Genomic DNA, 6,517 nt, shown 5'->3' with positions numbered 1-6,517 from the left:
AACCAACTCATTCATCCTCTAGCCACCTCCATTCCTAAAGTATCTGACTGCCTAATGATGATAACAGGATCACTCATTTGGAACCGGCAGCATTTGGACAATACACTGATCTTTAATAGATTCTTCTGTGGTCTCTATGCTAATGTTTGCGGTTTGTGCTTCCTCCGTCCTTTCTATCTCTGATGAGGAGGCTGCTTTTGGACACAGACTCAAATTATCTTCCCCTGCTCTCAACAACATTTATTTATTTATTTATTTGCTTGTTTTTAGGAATCGTGCATCTGCAGTTTCTCCTATTCATTCTTCAGCTCTGCCTACTTTTTCAGCAAGCAAAGATTCTCATGGAGGACCCATCAAACATTCTGGTGGTAGACAGTTGTGCAATAATTTCAATTGCTCATTCTATATTTCCAAAGAATGCCATTTTTGTACATATGTGCAGTTTTGTGGCGATCATTCAGATTCCACCTGCTCTCTTTCATCTAAATGACATTCACTTTATCCTTATATCTCCTTGTCACAGCTAACTTGTGGTGGTGACATCAGACCTAGAAGACAAACACAAATACTGCGCATAACTGGTGAATGAATGCGCTGCAGCACTTTTATTAAATAAACAAAATAAAAAGGTTTGATAAAAACAATGCTCACAGAGCAAAATAAAAGATTGAATGCAAAGCAAGTCACAAACACAAAACTGACACCAACTAAACAAACAGGGAAGAACACTCCACAAACAAGTGCCGTGCTGGTCTTCCAGCACAAAGTAACAATTACTATTATTATTATTTTTAATCTCCTCACTCTCTCCTGTTTTTTCGCCCTGAACACACAACCCAAGGTGAGTGCTTTGTGCCTCTATATATACAGCTGTGCAAAGATTAAATTACTAATTAATCATTCACTTGAATCTCAGCACGTGAACTAATTTGTGCAATCCCGTGCTCACATACTATACACATTTTAATCTGCACATAAAGTGATTGTGCCATCTTTGTGTCTAAATACAAATATACATTTTAAAACACTCATAACCTTGCCTCACTGGCCGAGGTGGGGGCACTGCTGTTATTGCAAATTCTGTGGTCTCTTCCTCAGTTCTTTCTTTGCCTGCCTTTTCTTCATTTGAGCATCTCGCTATCACGCTCCCCTCTCCCACTGCCATTGCAACCTATCTTTGGGGCTCATTTTGGCAGAAAAAATTATCTTAATCTTTTGTGATAATCAATCTGCTGTTCATATTATTAACAATGGCCACTCCTCGTCACCTATAATTATGCAACTTCTTAGCTAGCTATTTCTGGATTTTAGCTATTAATAATTTTGTTTTCAAGCCCAACACCTTCCAGGTATCACTAATAACACTGCTGATGGTCTTTCTCGTTTACAGACGAATGACTTCTTCAGCTCAACCCTTTCCTCCACTCATTCCTCCATTCAGCGAACTGGTTTTCAATGAAATTCACCCATTTGCACTTCTATCTCAGCTCATTCTAAAGCTGTTTTTCATTCTCAATTGTATCCTCCCATTCATTCCATATAGGTAGAGCAACATCAGCAGCCGAAGTTAAAATCAACCAGTCCTACCCCAGCAGTGGATTCTTATGTTTGCTCTTCTCTCTTTAATAGTATTTCCGCTCAACAAGTATTGCTAGCATGCCCGGAGTGGGGGGACATTGCTCCTCCGGGACCACAAGAGGTTTCCTCCCACAAAGGAGGGGTTTTTCCTCTCCGTCGAGCATATATATTGTAATTAATCACCTTGGTTGGTTCTCCTGTCTTTCCTTAGTTTCCACTCGGGGGAAGTCCTCGCTTCCCAGCCTTGGAGGTCAATCAGTTCATCCTCAGCTCAGTGAGGGTGGTTCTGTGAGTACTCAAGGGGCGTCCCCCTCTCACAGGGGGAAAACCCTATTACTAAGTCCCAAGCACGTTGTCTTTATTCTAGTAGTCTCTTAAAACACAAGGGACTCTTTTGTAGTCTCAGTAACACCCATGGAAATCCATTATATCCAATATGAATGCATGGTGTTATTCGGATTTAAATACGGCCCATTTATCTCCTTCAGTGCCTTTTAAGCTGAAAATACCATTAACTGCCAAGGTCACTATTGTCATTGCCTTGACCTCTGTATTATGCTTGCAGGTACCTTATGGATATCCTAGGTTTTTGCTCCATTGTGTGATACAGTATTCCGGATTGTTGGCTATTTGTTTAGTAAGATGCAAGATTCTGTCTGTGGATCTGTTTAATCACTTTCTGCACAGTTCAAGAGATTTTTTGAGAGATTTCAAGAGGTTGTTGAGTTTCATTTCTATGGAGGTAACAGTAAATGGGCTTCCTGGCTCAGACATCAACTGAACAATGATATTGGTGTTCATGTATATTCCTGTATATTCCTGTACATAACAACTTCACACTTTATGCAGGTATCCCACCAGGCTAACGCCTGCAAGATTACATGCAATCTGCAGTTTCATTTTAGATTGATGCTGAGTGTATTATATGTGATATAGCAGGTGGTGGTTGAGCCTGTGTGGCCCTGTGACATAAAGAATGAATCTTCATTAAAAATCTCCCTCCTGACCTGTGAGGGTGCTGTATAAATGGAACAGAGTGCCCTGGACTGGATGGCCTGACAATTAATTCCCACTACAATGCACCAAGTTATCGATCCGGAAGGATTGGCAACCGTGGATTGGAGGAGAAACAGTTGCACTCGCTAACCAATGGGGCGTGACTTTGACTGACAGTACAAAAGGGGAAGTAGCGAGGTGATTTGTTCCTTTGTATGGTTAAACTGAACCAGGAGGAGTACTGTGAATTACTATGAGTTTTTTGTTTGTTATTATTAGGTGGCTAACACGATCTGGAGCTGTCGCTAAAGGCCAGCACTAAACCTGAACAACACTGCACCATTGTACACAGATAAATTGTATTACACCACGTGCACTACAGCACTCACTCTGGACTTGTGAATGTGTGTGTCTTTATGTGTGTTCTACTGTGATTATAATTTATAAACTGCGTCTGTTTTGGAACAGTGCAATGCACATTGCTATGTATCACCTGGGATTTTGTGGTCATCAGACTAGGATTACACAAAATAAAACCTGTTTGGATTATGAACTTTTTTGTCTGTCTTCTGTTTCATAATCACATCACCACTACACCATCGCACTGCAAACCTCTTTGCCACAGGCCCCTTATAGTGTCCTGAAATGGTTTGGTCAGTTGCATTCTGTTTTTGAGGTTTTATACACAAGGAACTTTTTACTGTGTTAACATGGGTGGGTTCATAACACTATGGCCGACTATGTATGTATGAACACTTTAGTTTATGAATGCCACTGGACAATTTAAAAAGATGGGAGAAATGCTGGGAGACTATCCTTGATCTGCTGACAAACTACAGGGAAGAGGGATAAGTTAATTTGAGAAAAATTGTGTTAAAGGGGGAGCTGATGGATAAGCAGTCATGGGAAATCTATCTAGAAGGAGGGCAAATGAGCATAACTTGACTTTCATGTAACCCTTAATCTATTTATAGGAAGAACAATAGGGAAATGAAGTACCTCTCAACAGCAGTTTAAGTCAACAACTAAAATGAATTGCCTTCACTAGCTGATTTCAGACTGCACACGAAGAAGATCTGTGTTATTGCGGTTGTTTCAACAGTAGAATTGAACAGTTTCACAAAAAGAACACAGAAAAATAATGTTTTTATTTTGCTGAGCAGAACAAGCTAAATGAACTACAATCTACTGACCATAGAGACCAAGAGGGGGAAGAGAGTTCAGTTTGTAGCTTCGTTCAGTCTAGGAAAACCACTAGTTTTAAGAGATTGTAACATAGAGATATTCTGTTGCAGGTCACTTGAGTGTGTGCTGGTGTGTTGACCCTGTGCTCATTCAAATCCCTTACTTTGACAGGTACTGTATTTGATTAAAGCCTAAAGATTCATGACTTGCAATGAAACAGCTCTGTTAGGCATTTGCGTTACTTACAGGGTTAGTATGCCTTTGAGGAAGAAAGAAATCGAAGATTACCACAAACGGTTTTTTGGCAACTGTATGGCTGAGAAAGAGTTGTCAATAAAGGGGACTAGTCACATGGGAGCCTGGGGCTTTCCCGGCCCCATGTCTCTCAGCAGGAGTCAGCATGGTGTCTTCATCAAGACAGTGTCCCTCAAGGAAGTTGTGAATACCATGGGTTCAGGACAAATTATTTTAGAAGTTATACCAGACAGGAGTAGTTTATAAGACAGGAACCAGGCCTGCATAAGGTACTACTAGAATAAAGACAAAGTGCTTGTGACTTAGTAACAGAATAGGGGTTTCCCCTTGACTACTCAGGGAACCGCCCTTGTAGAGGTGAGGCCAAACCGATCAACCTCCAAGGCCAGGAAGTGAGGACTTCCCCTAAGGGGAAACTAAGGAAGGATAGAAGGACGAACCAAGGCCTGCCAGGCTGACTGAGTCATCTAGTCAAGAGAGGTCAGACTCAGCTGTGCTCTGAGGTGGCATGGAGAGCCTCACGATCTACGCAGGGAGAACAAAAGCACTGGAAAAGATAATAAGAATTAAACACATAACTCCTTGTGGTCCTGGCGGAGAGATAGCCCCCACTCAGGGCATACTAGCAATACTTGTTGAGTGGAAATACTATCAAGGAGAAAAGAGAAAATGCAAGAATCCACTGCTGACTGGTTGATTTTAACTTTGGCTGCTGATGTTGCTGTACCTATATGGAATGAATGGGAGAATACGTTTGGGGAGGAAAAACGGTTTTAGAATGAGCTGAAGACAGAAGATTGCAAATGTATGAATTTAGTTGAAAACAAGTTTGCTGAATGATGGAATGGGTGAAGTAAAGAGTTAAGCTGAGGGAGCCAGATGTCTCTGTAAATGAGACTACAGAAGAATCTATTAAAGATCAGGATCGGCTGAATCCAGTAATCAGTGTATTGTCCAATGCTAACCGAGAAGCTGCGTTGGCTGAAAAAGCTTTACGATACACATAAAATGGTACCTCCATATCTGTCTGAGAGATCAACAATGTTAAATAAATATGGGTCCAGTTTTTGTCATTGGTGAGCATAAATTTCACAAAGGAGATCGTGAAATATAGAAAATACAAGCACAAATTCTCCAACAGTACATTTTTTACATAGCCAAGGATCCAGAGATTTTAGAGTAATAGATAGATCTCCACAGTCATAAAATCAATAATATTGCACCTCAGTTGAGGAGAGAGTGAGTGCAATTAATTACTGAAACAGCAGAGGATCCTGAAGTAGAGGCGGTCGCTAAAGTCAAGATTGGCTGCTCGAAAACAAGTGTGTGCATGGCTGAAGCAGCAAGAGAGGCTGAAGCTCCTGGTGCTCTACTGATAAGGATGTAATAGCTGCTGGTTCCAAGCGGGAGATCCTGTTATGACGCTCATCAAGTGATCAGATACTATAGGAATGCAGGTGGATAGAGGATGAATGAGTTGGTTGAGATTGTTAAAAACCTGATAACACAAATCGGAGGAAGGATCAGATGAAATTGAAAGATGAGGGGTTGTAGATGCTGAAACGAGGTGTATGAAGCTTGAAAAGTAGTGGGAGCTGCAGGTGAACTGACTAGTTGAGTCTTTTGAGGAGGACAGACAGAATCATCTGATATGGAACAAATAAAGCAGTCCGATTACACCATGCTTGAATGGGCAATCGGGGTAAGTAGTCATTTTATACCGATTGAAAACAAAGGCTGTACTTTAAGATTGGGTCTGCAAGTCTGTGTGGTAACCACAAACTGAAAAGCAAGATGAGAATTATGAAGCTGGCTACAGTTTAAATAAGGTGACTGACAGGTAATTAAAGGTTGACTGACAGATATTTTAGCGGGATGACACAGGGGAGGAGTCCCGGCTCCAGCCCCCCCAAAATACAGACGGCTCTACTTATGCTAGACAGCGGTAGTTTTGAAAAAATATATAAATAAAGAGGGGCCATGGGATCTGTGTCCTCTGGTTTAACAAGATTGGAAAGATAAAACAGAAGGAACTTTGGGTCAGAAATTCACTAAGTTACTGGACACTGAAAACACACAGATCCATGTCTGAAAGCTCCTTTTAGTCACTGGTCAAACAGCTTTTCTTAAATATTAGTCTTAACAATTGCCAAATAAAACACATTGTTTTTCACAGTACACAGTACTGTTTGGCACATTCTTCATAAGTACAGTAAACCTTTTAATTTGTACAACAAAGCACATATTATGTATGATCCTCCCACAGCACAGGTAAAATTTTCAGAAATCAGAAATCTTCTGTTAAATTTGGGCTTCAGGAAGGAACGTTATTCTGTAAAAAACTAAACCATCTGCAATCCAACCTACATTTGTAATTTGAATCCAAATTAAACCCCAAACACAGTGTGCTGTGAAATTAAGCCTAGACCTGTCAGCCCTTATTGGATATAATGGATCCTGACAGTTCTGGGTTAAAAGGGGGCACTGTTCTTTTTTCATTAAA

This window comes from Polyodon spathula, chromosome 8, assembly GCF_017654505.1.
Source record: "Polyodon spathula isolate WHYD16114869_AA chromosome 8, ASM1765450v1, whole genome shotgun sequence".
NCBI lineage: Eukaryota > Metazoa > Chordata > Actinopteri > Acipenseriformes > Polyodontidae > Polyodon > Polyodon spathula.
This window is presented reverse-complemented; position numbering follows the sequence as displayed.